This window comes from Felis catus, chromosome C2 (genome assembly GCF_018350175.1).
Source record: "Felis catus isolate Fca126 chromosome C2, F.catus_Fca126_mat1.0, whole genome shotgun sequence".
In the NCBI taxonomy this organism is placed as follows: domain Eukaryota; kingdom Metazoa; phylum Chordata; class Mammalia; order Carnivora; family Felidae; genus Felis; species Felis catus.
Genome location: NC_058376.1, coordinates 134,534,488 through 134,549,398, shown reverse-complemented (window position 1 = coordinate 134,549,398; position 14,911 = coordinate 134,534,488). Strand labels below are relative to the sequence as shown.

At 40.5% G+C, this 14,911-nt stretch overlaps 1 protein-coding gene across 7 annotated transcripts in view; it reads left to right on the top strand.

The window, feature by feature from the left end:
* Positions 1-1,245: 1,245 nt before the first annotated feature.
* TBC1D5 (TBC1 domain family member 5) overlaps positions 1,246-14,911 on the top strand; it is a 545,542-nt gene continuing 531,876 nt past the window's right edge. For 5 of the 7 annotated variants that reach the window (XM_019810740.3, XM_045037659.1, XM_019810743.3 and 2 more), the window contains exon 1: positions 1,246-1,439. The gene's annotated coding sequence lies outside the window, so the exon portion shown is untranslated. The remainder of the gene's footprint in view (positions 1,440-14,911) is intronic. The other 2 variants (XM_019810750.3, XM_011286217.4) reach the window with 2 other exon arrangements.

Here is a 14,911-nt window from a genome sequence, read left to right as displayed (position 1 = left end):
CATCACGGTAAGGATGACTGGACTTAACCAGAACTGCCAATTAGTAAGTTTTTACATTTTAATTATTTGCCCAGATTAGATATGGTCAGAGCCACTGACTTAACCAGCTTCTGCAACAAAGAGGGCCAACAGAAAGAGAGGGAATCCCTATGTGAAGGGGAGTGTTTGTGAACAAAGGTCTCCCACACAGGGACCCTCCGCAGAAGGTAGCTAACCTTTGGAAATTTGATCTTTCTCTGTCTTCTTCTGGACTCAACAATATCAGTTTCTTTTGGAGCTCTTTATGAAGATAGGCTAATAAAAGACCATAAATCTTTTTTTACTAGGTGAAGCATTTACCACTCTAATTAGCATTACCATTCAAAGGCTTTCATATTCCAGAAACAAACACCAGGCATTCTGAGCGCTAGGGTTAAAGGGAATCTTAAATCATGAGTAAGCATAGGTGAAGGGCATGAAGACTTAGAGTTTAGGTATTGCCTGTGTGCTGACAGTCATCGGGACTTTACTGAGATACCACAATGCTGAACACACTTACTGTTCCAGGTTTTATGAGTAAGAGATAAAATCCAAGCCTAGTACTGTGGGTTTGCAAAGAAATGACTGTAATATATTATTTCGTTCTGGGTTATACTAAAGTAGGTCTGCACAAAATGTTAATGACTTCCCCAAAGCAGAGTGGTGTATGTTTCACCAAAGTAAGTGACAGGCGGGGTCCTGAAGCATGGATAGGAGTCTACTCAGCTATACATAGTAAAATGCAGAACGGGAAGGCCATTTACATGCAACAAGGAAACGTAAATTTTGAAGTAGGAGGACCTGCCTCTCAGGAATTTCCCAGAGGCTGTCATCTCTTACTCTCAGTCCCATCCCGGGAAGGTGGTGGTGAGTGTGAGTGTAGGTCCCCTCAGCAGGTTCCTAACCCTACAGCCGCGCGCTGGTAGGGGAATGAGAGAGAACAGAGAAGGGAGGCGGGGTGTGTGGGGTGTGTTGGGGGGGGCAAAGACTTCCCGCGCATGCGCCCTGGCAGATGGCCGGCTCAGCAGAGTAGTTTGGCCTGTGGCTCCCTCCGCACGTCGCGCCTCTCAGGGGCCCGCAGACTTGGCCCTGGGAGCGAGCGCGCTGCGCGCTCGCGCAGCCTCTAGGCCGGGCGGGCGCCTGCGCACAAACGTCCTGGGCGTTGGAGCCGCGGGGTTATTAGAGGTGGAGCGCGGGGAGGGCGCGCGGCAGGAGGCGGCCGCCGTTACGGCGCGAGCGTGGTCACGTGGTCGCTGGTCACCGCCGCCGCCACCCCCTCCCGCCCTGTTCTCTTTCTGGTCCGGCCGGGCCCGGCCGGTTCCACGAGCGCTCGGCAGAGACTGAGGGAGAGAGAGAGAAAGAGGAGGGGAGGAGGAGGAGGATTCAGGGAATAGGAGCTGGGGAGCCCTTCTGCGCCACAGGTAAAACAAGATGATGATATCGTAAAAAAGCCCGAGCCCCCTCAGCGCCTCCGCCTCCCTCCAGTGCAGCCCCCCACATGCAGTCGCTCCCGCCCCGGCCTCCCCCTCAGCTTCTTAGGACCAGTCCCGCCTTTCCCAGCACCGCTGCTGCAGCTGCCGCCGCCTCCCGGGAGGGCCTGAGGGTGCTGCTGCTGCTGTCGCCGCGAACGGGTAGTCGCACCGCCCCCGTTTGTGCGCCTCCCGGATCGGCGTGGGGGCTGGGTGGCGGGAGGGAGGCTCCTCTAGCTCCAGGGCGGGCACGGAGAGGAGGTTGCTTCCCCCAGTCGGCCAGCCCGCCTTCCCTCCTTCGAGAGGTTGGGGTCTAGGCTGCAAGGCCAAGTGCAGCGAGAGGGTAGAGCCTGGTGGGTGGACGGGCTCAACTTCCTACTTGGTAAATTTCCCTGTTCATTTCAGCCTAGGCAACACGTTTCCTTCACAGGCCGGAAGCAAAAGGGACCCGTAATCCCCAAACCTTTTAAAATGCAGCCTTTAGACTAGCGAAACCTTTCTCGTTTTTGAGGAAAGAAACGTGACCATATTTTAGGGGGACTTAAGTTTGTTCACCTGTAAGAACGTGCAAGTTGAGGCCTTTAAGGATCTGAGAGAAACTTTGTGAAAGTTGATCCCTCCTACTTTTCCTGCAAAAAACGAACACAAACCTAAACAATTTTCGGTTCTGCAAATGACCTAGAGTTTGTTCAATACCAGCTATTAAGCAGTTTTTAGTTTCAGGAAAATGATATAAAGTTCACATCCTTTAGGGTGTTTGTTTGTTTTTTTTCTCAATGATGATTTTCGGGAGTGAGCTGTATCCGTCAACCCCAAATTGGACTAAATCTCAGATAGGAGTAGTGTACAGGTTGAACAGCTTTGGGCCGGGTTGCGCGGGGACACCTAGAACCAGTCATTATTTGTACTCTTTGTACAACAAAATATAGTACCAGTAAAACTGTATGTTACTAGTGTGCTGTTGCACAAAATACTGACTGAAAGCAGGAAGAGTTAAATGTAGGCATTGTTAAAAATCTGTACACTCAAGTTCATTTATATGCTGGTCATTTTTCTTAATGAGCTTTTCTGATTACATGTCTTGGAATTTTCATGCTGTATCTCTAAATTCAAATGTAAACTTGAGTATTTAAAATTTTTTACAGCTACCTGCAGTAGAGTCAGAACAGTGCTTCTCAAACCTTAATGTGCACAGGAATCCCTTGGGGATCTGGTTTAAAAATGCAAATTCTGATTTAGTAGATCTGTGATGCATCTTGATATTCTGCATATCTTATGAGCTCCTAGGTGCTGCTAGACAAGGAACAATTTTTGAATAGCAAGGAATTGGATAATGTGTGTGCTGCGAAATAAAGTGATGTGTCAATGAAAACGTTCCTTAATTCATCCTGAGTGTAGAGGTGGCTTGAGAGAAGGGGTAGATGGCAGGATGAACTGCAAAAGCTTGTGTTAGGGAGATCCTTTATGAACAGTGAGCAGGCTATGTTGGAATCCCAGGGAAGGGATAGCAGACGGATGGTGAGATGCCCCAACCTGGAGGAGTGGAGGTACCAGGTGTGCATCCTGTGGTGCATACATCACCTGGCCTGTGAATTTTTCCGTGGAAGCCTAGTATACTTCTGGCTGACGGACTCAGCTACGGGTAGTTAGGTTTTATCAGCTTATAGCCTGTGTGTCTCTGAATCTGTTGCTGGGAGGAAGTTTTCTTTTATTGGTGAGAGTATTGAGTGTGTGCTTCTTCTCCCAGATGCAGCCTCCGTTGAGCAATGCATTCCTGAGCTTTGGAAGCAATCTTGTAAAGAATTTAGGGTCTCCACCTGTTGAGGTTATCCTAAATGGATTCAGATGTTTTCCTAATCTAATTAATAAAAGTAAATTGAAAAGTTGAAAAGTCCTACTTAACCTCATACTTTATGTAAATAAAAATGGTTGTACTTGGGGCGCCTGGGTGGCTCAGTCAGTTAAGCATCCGACTTCAGCTCAGGTCATGATCTCGGGGTTTGTGAATTCAAGCCCTGCATCAGGCTCTGTGCTGACAGCTCAGAGCCTGCAGCCTGCTTCAGATTCTGTGTCTCCCCCGCCCCTCCCCTGCTCATGCTCTGTGTTTCTCTGTCTCTCAATAATAAATCAATGTTAAAAAAAAAAATGGTTGTACTTTTTAAGAACTTTTTTGAACAGTAACCTCGACTACTTTTAGCACTGTAATTTTTATAGTCTTCATTCTAGTCCTTACTTTACCATTGTTTTTTCTTGTTATTAAGTAATATTTATGACAGTACTTTTGAAGCACTAGTGCCAGACTTCTAAGCACTTTACTTTTCTAACTCCTTTAATTGTAACAATCTTTAAGGAAACTAAAGCAGAGAGTGGGTAAAAGTCCTATGCTAACAGAGTTGGGCCTCTGGCTGGCTGGCTCTAGAGTGTATGCTTTAACAATCTTCTCTGTGCAGCTTTAAAAAAAGTTTTTTTTTTAAACGTTTATTTATTTTTGAGAGATAGTGCATGAGTGGGAGAGGGGCAGAGAGACACACACACACACACACAGAATCTGAAGCAGGCTCTAGGCTCTGAGCTGTCCGCACAGAGTCTGATGCGGGGCTGGAACACACGAACCGTGAGATCATGACCTGAACTGAAGTGGGACACTAATTGAGTGAGCCACCCAGGCGCCCCTCTATGCAGCTTTTTGGAAAGAAAATAAATTGATACTTTTTAAAATCCCCTTTCCCTAGTATTGTTGAGAGTTATGAGTTTTGCTTTCCATTTTTAAATCCATATTTGTCATCTTTTAAAAAATTTCCCCCATTGTATTTCATGAAATGCAATCTCATAAAATGAAAACTTGCCTCAATGCTTGTACTCTTTTCTGAATAAGATACTGAAATATTGAAAAGCTTTATTTTGTTTGCACCTGTTACCTGGACCAGTCTCTTTCAAGTCTGTAAGTCATTGTTAAATGTGAAAGTAGCGTCTGCTTCCTTTTGGCTCTGCTAGTTTTCAGTTCATTTTTTGCCTATGCCTCTCTTTCATCTTCCGCTGCCTCCCCCGCTCTATGCATACATAATAGATGCAGCTTATATTTGTTATTGTAACGTTTAGGATTTTGGGGGGGATTGATGGGGTCACTGACTTTTTATTTGGCCAGTAAGGGGGGATGCCTGTGTGGCTCAGTTGGTTAAGCATCCGACTTCGGCTCAGGTTATGATCTCACCGTTTGTGGGTTTGAGGCACGCGTTGGGCCATGGGCTGACAGTGCAGAGCCTGGATCCTGCTGAGAGTTCTGTGTCTCCCTCTCTCTCCCCCTCTGCCACTTATGCTCTGTCTTTCAAAAATAAACATTAGGGCGCCTGGGTGGCTCAGTTGGTTGGGCGTTCAACTTCAGCTTGGGTCATGATCTCACAGCTTGTGAGTTTGAGCCCCGTTTGGGGCTCTGTGCCGACAGCCCGGACCCTGGAGCCTGCTTCAGATTCTGTGTCTCTTTCTCTCTCTGCCCCTCCCCCGCTCATGCTCTGTCTCTCTCCTTCAAAAATAAACATTAAAAAAAATAATTTTTTTATTTGGCCGGTAAGGATGATAACAATCTAAGCATGAGTCACTGTTATCATATTTTAACACTGAGAAAGTACTAAGGACAACCTCAGAATAAATGTTAAATAATTGGTTTTCATAAGAAAATTAATATGTCATCTGTCCCCCATCCCCTTTTGTCTCAGACCATTGGAAGTTTTGTTCTGTATTAGCACCAGTCTGGGGAGTGGTGCTTATACACCTGGTCTAAGACATTTCTCTTAACGTGGACAGATGGTTAGAATGGCAGTAATACTATAGTGTGTGTACTGGAACTTGAGAAATGAGATTTTGTGGGAGGGGGAAGTGAGAAGGGAGGGCCCATGGGCTGATTGCAGTAGCATTAGTTTTTCATTAACGGGGATAATAGTGAGTTTAGGTAGGAAGTCAGTATAACAACAAAGCCCGGTTGTAAATGTTTTCTCAAAGTTCATACTTTGTTGTGATGTCTGTTGTAATGTTACGCTGCCCAGTTTCTTAGCCTCATAGTGCATCATTTTTCTCATCTTTGAAGTGAGGATAGTAATAGTACCTCACAAAGCTGTTTTGAGGATTAAATGAATAGATGTGTGTGTATATGTTTATATATATTAGTATAGCATATATGTACGTATACATATATAATACTTAGTGTCTGACACTAAGTATTATACATATATAATACTTAGTGTCTGACACACCGTTAATGCTATCATGTGTTAGGTACCGTGTTTTACTATGGATCGTCTGCCATGTGGTTGATCATGTCCACATGAAGAAGACTATTTGAATGAACTTAATGGAAATTGTACATTTATTTGGTATAAACCTGTGTGGGCCCCGAAAACAGAAGTTGTTTGTACTTTTTGGATAAAAATACGAAATTGGGGAGGCGCCTAGGTGACTCAGTCCATTAAGCAGCTGACTTTGGCTCAGGTTATGATCTCAGCCTGCTTTAGATCCTCTGTCTTCCTCTCTCTCTGCCTCTCCCCTGCTCACGCTCTCTTGCTCTCTCTCACTCTAAAAAATAAACATAAGAAAAAAACAAAATTGGTATAGTAATGTTCTTATCCCTTTGGAGAATTAAATATGAATAAATATGGTTTGGCCACTCAGATTTTTCAAAACAAGGAAGAAAGGCTGTAGAAATAAAAGATGTCTTTGGTGGTGGTTTAGGATTGGTTTACAATTTTCAAGTCTTGAACAAGGTAACCTTTTTCCTGAAGGCTTTTCTGACTAACACATCTAAGTAAGATAAAAGGTTGAAGCAAAAGCAGTTTAGGTTTCCACTTCTAAATAATGGATCTTCAGAATAATTAGATTAGTGAGAGGTAAGCCCCCCACTTCTCATATAATCTCCTTGGGGGAGATGTATCTGCTTTCTGATGGAGTTGGGGTGATATAATCCTGCAAGAAGACTGAGCCGAAGTTACAGATCCTGGCTGTAGAGGTGTGCATTCTGTTTGCTGGTAGTTAGTGGGGATCAGAATCAACCCCTTAGGTTTCCCAAAATAGGTACCTTAGGAGGTGTTCTGGTAGCTGCCTTGCAGGAATCCAAGAGGAATTACTAACATTACATCTCTTGCCACCCTGGAGTGAGATGGTGGATTGATTGCCCTGGATCCTTGGTGGGGGTTGGGAGAGAAGGTGTTGATAGGAGATGGGCAGATGGTACCATTATTTCCGTCTTTGTCTACTGCCTTGATTAAACTAGACTTCTTTTTATGAAGTCCAAGAGTCTTGTAGTAAGAATGCTCCTTTTGGTAGGTAGATATGTGTGGGGCTTGGGATAAATTGCCTCCCCTCTCCAACCTTCATTACTCTTAATAGTTTAGGGGTTAATTTTAACCTATTTATCCTGTGTTGTGTGTGTGTGTGCGTGTGTGTGTATTGTAAGTATATATGGATGAACATGTGGATGTGTTGATAGACCTATCTTTTTAAACTAAAAGTGGATTTATGCTATTTTGTTACTTGTTTGTTTTTCCCTTAATATTTTATGTTACTAATGATGTTATTCTTCCACACAATTTTTAGTGGCCCCATACTGTTTCATTGTATGAATGTACTATTAGTAGTCCTCCATTCTTGTACACCTAGATTCCTTTCAATCTTTACATGACAAGCAGAGCTACACTGAACATTATTGTAGCTAATATCCCTTTGTGCCTATACATTATTATTTAGGAAAAATTTTTGTGAGTGGAATTATTAGTAGGTCAAAAGATATGCCCATGTTTAGCAGTTTTGATACACATGACCAAATGGCTTGTACCACTTTACCCTTTCCTACAAAACTGTTTGAGAGGCCCTGTACTTGCTGTTATTGGGTATTTTCTTTATTTTAACAGCTGTATTTGGGTGTACTTGACTTTATACCTCCTCCTCTGTCTTCTTATAGGCTTTAACATTTTATGCAGTTAAATCTTGTTGTTCCTTTATGAATCTTCTAGGCGTTTCCTACCTTATGTTTATATAGCTATGAATTTATATTTTAAACTATTTTTATATTTCAATTTAAAATTTTGAATTTACAGTTATTCCGAAACATGTTTAGTTGTATAATGTGAAGTAGAGGGTACTAGATTTTTAAGCTTTTGATTAGCGAGTTTTGTTAGTAGTACTGAATGAATGATTTATTCTTTCTCGATTGTTATCAGAAGCTTTATCATTTGGTCTTCTATTCAGTTCCACTGTATTTCATTTTTTATTGGTGGGAATAAGATTTGTGTGTGTGTGTGTGTGTGTGTGTGTGTGTGTGTGTGTGTGTGTGTGTGTTTTCTACTATATCTGGTAAATAGAAGAGCTATTGATTTTTTTGTGTGTATTTTGTAACCAGTTGCTTTCTGAATCTGTCTACTATAACAACTTTTCAGTTGATTCTTTTACATTTTCCAAGTAGATAAGCCTACTGTCAGAAGCTGGTAATTTCTGTGGGTTGTTTTTATTTATTTATTTATTTTTTTCCCATGATTAATTTTCACTTATGGAAGCTGTGCTGGAATGATTTTCTTAATTTCATTGACTTGAAAAATGATATTTTGATATGGTATTACTGTGAATTGATCTACCCAGCTCTCAGATGGATTTTAAAATATTTGGAAAACCACTTTACCAAGTGATCTCTGTTATCTACTCAATGTGTCCTCCCAAAATTTGTATGTTGAAATGCTGTACCTTTACTCTCCCATGTGATGGTATTAGGTGGTGAGACTTTTTGGGAGGTAATTAGAGCATTAGATGAGGTGATGAGGGTGGAGCCCTCATGAATGGGATTAGTGCCTTTATAAGAGTCAAAAGAGAGTCTGTTTCTTCTCTCTGGCATGTGAGGCTACGATGAGAAATCAGCAGCCTGCAACCTGAGGGAGGGTCTTCAACCAGAACTTGACTGGATTGGCACCCTGATCTCAGAGTTCGGTCCCCAGAGCTGTGAGAAATCAATTTCTGTTGTTTGTAAACCAGCTAGTCTATGATACTTTGTTACAGCAGCCAGAACCCATAATCTCTAAGGACCTTCTGGCTCGAAACTTTTGTGATTCTACTTTTATGTCAAAATACTTGTGGTAACATACATAACGCTCTGGTACTTTAACTTAAAGTGCCTACAGCTTCTTTTATAATTGTGGCTGTCTAGCTCCACTGCCCAAGCAATTATTCTGAAGTTTTACATTTTTATCTCCTTAGGAGAGCTTGAAGATTTTTTTCTATGTGATTTGGCAGAAATCAAAAGGAAATACTGATAGACTACAGAGATCAAACTGTGCAACGTTGGGTTTGCCTAGTTGCATTATTAGGTATCACGATTTTCATTCTCTGGTCAGGTGGTGCAATTTTGTACTTTTTATGATTTTTCTTTTCAAGCTATGGTCCTGGTATGGTCTACTTAAAGTTCGCCAATCCAAATTATGTAATTGTCAAAACTGAGTGTAATGGAGCCATTGGGAAGTGATAAATAGACCAGGAAGCAGTGAAGATAGGATAGAATAGGAAAGGTAGGGATGGGGAAGTGCCTGGTATGTCAGTCCTTTTTTCTCTGGCCCCCTCTCTGCTCTCTGATTATCCTTTTGTACTTCTTTGCCCTTTTAATGATTTTCTGGCTTCGTATTTGTTCTCAAGATACATTTTATTTTCTCTTTCAGAGAATAGCTCCACTACCTCCTTGATACTTTGGTTAGGAGTACAGATGCTTTCCCCCAGTCTTTGAAGTAGTCCTGATCAGTATCCCTAATTACCTTCCTTCTTGTCACTAAAACTACCCGCATAATGCCTTCACTAGTGGCCACCATGCATCCTGCCTGGCAAAGGATGTGATAAAACACTGATTAAACTTGGGGTTCTTCATAACATAAAACCACTGCTGTGGAAGCATTAACAAAATGAGAGATCTTAAAGACAAATTGTCAGAGAACTGTAGAGTAATATCTGAGTGGCTGAGGAGATAGTGAGAGATTAATATTACAGAGTGAGAAAAAGCTTTTGAAGAAAGTCTGTTATCTTAGCTCTCCAATCCTAATTTCTTATCTGAGCTTTGGACCTGTGTGTCTGTTTGCCTACTGGATGATTCCACTTTTGGATGGCCCACCGAGAACTCACATTCATAACGTCTGCAACTGTCGTCTCTTACAAACCTGTTCCCCCTCTCAAGTTTATTATCTCAGTGGATGATACCACCATCTTTCTGGTTGTTGAAGCCAGAAATCTGGCAGGCACACACATTTTACTCCCTTTCCCCAAATCCTTATGTAAAGGCATCTCCCTCAGTGGATTCTAAGTCTTGAATCCATTGTCTCTTTATCTTCAGTACTCCTACTCTGGTATATCATCTCTTGATCTTTAAAAAAAAATTTTTTTTAATGTGTATTTATTTTAGAGAGACAGAGCATGAGCGGGGGAGGGGCAGAGAGAGGGAGACACAGAATCTGAAGCAGGCTCCAGGCTCCGAGCTGTCAGCACAGAGCCCAAAGTGGGGCTTGAACTTAAGAGCCATGAGATCATGACCTGAGCCGAACTCGGACGCTCAACCAACTGAGCCACCCAGGTGCCCCTCACCTCTTGATCTCTAGATCATCATCTTTTGCCTTTGTTTCTGTAGGGTTTTCTGACTGGTGTCCCTGGAGCCACGTGATCTTTATAAGCTCTCAGTTGATTCTCTGACTCTGTAGCTTAAAACCTTTCAGTACTCTTCCATCACCTATTGCTTAGTCTTGTGTCTCCTCCTGCCTCCCCTATGATTTCATTTTAAAGTACCAAAATATTTGGGTTTTTGGAACTATTTATGATTTTGCTTGCCTCAAGCCTGGAATAGTCTGTCTGTCTGTCTGTCTGTCTCTCTCTCTCGCTCTAAAGTAGGCTCCATGCCCAGTGTGGGGCCTCACATCCCTGAGATCAAGGGTAGCATGCTCTACCAACTGAGCCAGCCAGGTGCCCCAATCTTTCTGTCTCTTGATTTTACTAACTCTTGTGAGGTCTTAGCTGAAATGCGATTGCTCTAGGGAGCTTCCTTATACCAATAAGTCTGTGTTGTGTCCTTCCTGTTTGGCCCAATACGCTGTTGTATAATATAACATTTATTATGTATTGTAATTGTCATTTTACCTACAGTCTTTGTCCCACTTTTGACTGCTCTGTGAATGCCAAGGCCATGTATGTCATCTTTACTCATACTCTCAAAGCTGTGACTATTAAAAGTAGGTGCCCCATACCAGGTACTGTTTTAAGTGCTCAATTTATAGCAGTAAACAAGAGACTGTTACAGTTTTTAACTGCTGTGTGATAAACCACTCCAAAACTTAGTACCTTCATATTTATTAGGTATCCATATTATATGGTAATATTAGTACTGTAATATTTACTTACTCATGATTTTATATTTGTATAAGATTTGGTAGGGTTAGTTTATCTCTGTTTCACTTTGTGTCAGCTCATTGGAGGTTAGAGTTTCCACTTCCAACATAGTTTACTCACATGGTTGGTAGTTGATGCTGGGAGCTAAACTGGGGCTGTTGATCAGAACACCTGCATTAGGCTTTTCTCTGTGCCCTAGGTATGAGTGGTGGGTTCTGAGAGTGAATGTCCCAAGAACAAGCATTCTGAGAGGTAGGAAGTAGAAGCAGACAATCTGATGAACATTACTTCTGCTATATTTTATTGGGCAAACAGTCAGCCCAGATTCAACGGGAGGAGATTTAAACTCCATTTCCTGATAGAGAAAGTGACAAAGAATTTGTGACTATATTTCATCTGCTATACAGACCAAAAAAAGAAACAAAAAATAAAACTACAAAAATTGTTGGATGAGTTCAATCTTGTCTATACTTTTAACCTCCCAAGAATCATGATAGTACATCATTAATTAAAGAAAAATCAAACTACACCATAAAGTGAAATTTTAAAAAGTAACTTTTATTCCCACCCTTTTTAATAGCGATATACTTTTTTGTTCTTACTCATACAGTTTCTGAACTTTAAGTTTTAATTGTGCATACTACTCCAAATTTTAATGAGTTTTGTGTTCTATTTATTTTTATTTTTCGTAAGTCCTCATGCATTGATATTATTACTCTAAGTATATTACTAGAAATGAAGTTATTGTGTGTGTGTGTGTGTGTGTGTGTGTGTGTGTAAGAAATGGGGTTATTATGTAAAGGAAATGCACAATTTAGATTTTGATTCTTATTGCCAAACTGCCGAATAGGGTAGAAATTAACATTATTTTTGTAACTTTAGTGCATGGTATAAATTACATTTGCCCACAACTTGCTATCAGAAGATGTTATAAATCATTGTTTTTGGTTAACCTATTGACAAACAATGAAAGATTGATTTTGTTCTTATTTTTTTTAATGCCTTTTTAAGCCCTTTGTCCATTTTGGGTTTTGTTATTGTTGATTTTCAGGAACTCTTTGCATGCTGTTGATTTTAAATTTTTTTTTTCAACGTTTATTTATTTTTCGGACAGAGAGAGACAGAGCATGAACGGGGGAGGGGCAGAGAGAGAGGGAGACACAGAATCGGAAACAGGCTCCAGGCTCTGAGCCATCAGCCCAGAGCCCGACGCGGGGCTCGAACTCACGGACCGCGAGATCGTGACCTGGCTGAAGTCGGACGCTCAACCGACTGCGCCACCCAGGCGCCCCTGCATGCTGTTGATTTTAACTCTTTGCCCATTATGTATATTGCAAATGTTTTCAATTTTGTCTTTTAATTTTGCTTATACATTTTAAAAATTCTTATGAAGACTTACTAAATTTTTATGTAGTTCCATATATTAGCCTTTTTCTTTACTATTCTGGTTTTTGGCAGAAATAAGATTGAACTCAGTTCCTTGTTATTTGTCATCTTTTTACCACTTGAGCTAATCTTCCAGTAGCTTCAAATACAGAATTTTTGTATATTATATATATTGCTGTTGGGAAAAAAACCCCAGCAGACTAATAAATTCCATAGCAATTATACAGATGTCTATTTAGGGAATTAATTTCAGAATCTTTTCCATCTCTTAATGGTCTTATAATATAATGGAATTGATCTGTTTCGGGATTTGGCAAAATTCTGTCCTAGACAGTACCAGTGAATTGAGCTGAATAAAGAGTTGTTCCTTGTGTCAGTGTTACACTTACCCACAAAATGAAACTTTTAGTGATTGAAATATAAAAATATGAAACCTATTAAAATTGAAAACAAGGTAATATGGTCAGCTACATTACATGGATGAAGTAATTCCCTGAAAAGAATTAGAAATGCTAGAAATTTTTTTTCTTTAAGAGCTAACATGACAGTAAGAAATCACCCAAAATGTATATGAAAGCCAGAATTCAGAGAAGTAAGTAGAATATTAAAACTGCTTTTTCTCTGAGGGTATTTCCCACTTTCTAGGGTGCTTTTACTTTAGTTTTGAGGGCCTTCTAAGGCTCAGAGTATTAAAGCTCATAAAGGCCCAGCGAGGAGAATCTAATAGGAAATTCCTTCCCTATAAAATTGGACTCCAAAAGAGCTCTGGTCATAGAGTATGGTTAAACCAAGATGAAAACCCTTTTCATGCTCTTGCTCACAGGAGGCTGTAAGAATGTTTGCCTTGGGCTTGAAAAAATATTATTTCCTAAGAAGTTATAAACATAATCCTTCCTTCTTGATTTGCAGCTCAAATTCAGTGTTGCCTGGTGGTCCAAAAGAACCTTAAATTGTGAATTTAAAGGTGGGTCTAGGTACCTGGCAGAAGCAAATAGAAGTCCTCTCAGGTAGAATATATTTTTATCTTCAGTCCTAGGAAATTCCCATAAATACTTTTCCAAAGAACTAGCTCACAATAAAATATAGTCAAGCACACAAGGAAACGAGGTACCATGAGTAAGAAACAGCAGAAACAACTGACTGACAGAGATGAACTCTCAAAAACTAAAGATTTTGAAATTATCAGACAGATGATGAAAGAACTATTTATTTTCTTTGCAAAAAGATAGAAAATATCAGTGGGCAACAGGAAACTTAAGAGATTTGAAAAAGACCTGAACAAAACTTACAGAAATAAAAAATGCAGTAAGTCAATGAAAAGCTCAGTGGATACTGTTAGCAGTAGATTAAATACAACTAAAGAAAACCAATGAACTGGACATAAGGGAGAATAAATTATACAGAAGGTAGCACAGAAAGATCAGGAAATGGGTAAAAAGAAAGAGATTACAATATATAGAGAACATAGAATGAAAAGGTCTAACAGTATTTCATCAATTTTCTAATTGTAAAAAGGAGAAATAATAGGAAAGGAAGGAGCGTTTGAAAAGAGAATGGCTGAGCATTTTTCAGGGCTGAGGAAATCACTAGTCCACCAATTTAAGAAGTTCTGAGAATTTTATTTATTTTTTAAATTTACATCCAAGTTAGCATATAGTGCACCAGTGATTTCAGGAGTAGATTTCTTCGTGCCCCTTCCCCACTTAGCCCATCCCGCCTCCCACAACCCCTCCAGTAACCCTCTTGTTTTCCATATTTAAGAGTCCCTTATGTTTTGTCCCCCTCCCTGTTTTTATATTATGGAAGTTCTGAGAATTTTAAACACACGTCTAGACACATCATAGTAACATGGAGAACACTAGAAACAAAGAGAATCTCATAAAGTTGGCAGAGAACAAAAGATGGATTATCTTTAATGTGGCTATAGCAGTTACACTGATGGTGGACTGCTCAGGAGCAGAAATGGAAGCCAGAAGACAGTGGGATGTATCTCAGTGTGCTGGGAAAGAGTTGCCAGCAGAGTAGTCTGTACCTAGTGAAAATAACTTTCAAGAAGGATGGAGTAATGACATCTTCAGACAGTTGTAAAATATTCTCTGTGAAGAAAATGTATAAATACATTTTTCTGGTTGATTCTAGTATTTAGAGTGGAGAATTCTAACATAACTAAACAATTTTGAGCTTCACGTAGTTTTATTCTTAGAAACTTGTGTTTACACTTAGTGCAAAGAAATACTGTTTGGCCATACTTTTACCAATATACTACTCCAGCTTTTGGATGTTTGCTGTGTTCAGAGTCTTTAGTATTGTAGGAAATACTTCGTGGTGATTAATGCATGCCTTTAAGTCTTGAGTCTTGAGTCAGTGATGTGATTTTCAATATTCATGTTTAAAATATCGTAAGGCAAACCAAGAAGAATTTGGAGAAAATTGTGCCATGGTATTCACAGAAATAATTCCTGGAAATAACTTTATTCTCATCTCCCAGTCCTAAATACAAATTTCTGGAGGAAAAAGAGGGGGAGATTTTTTTTAAACCCATAAACAAGGTTGGCATAAAGGGGAGTCTGTGGCGCTGGGAAGAGCAAACAGACCTTACCTAGGTGGACCTGGATTAGAGTCTGGTTCCACCACTTAGGAATTCAGTC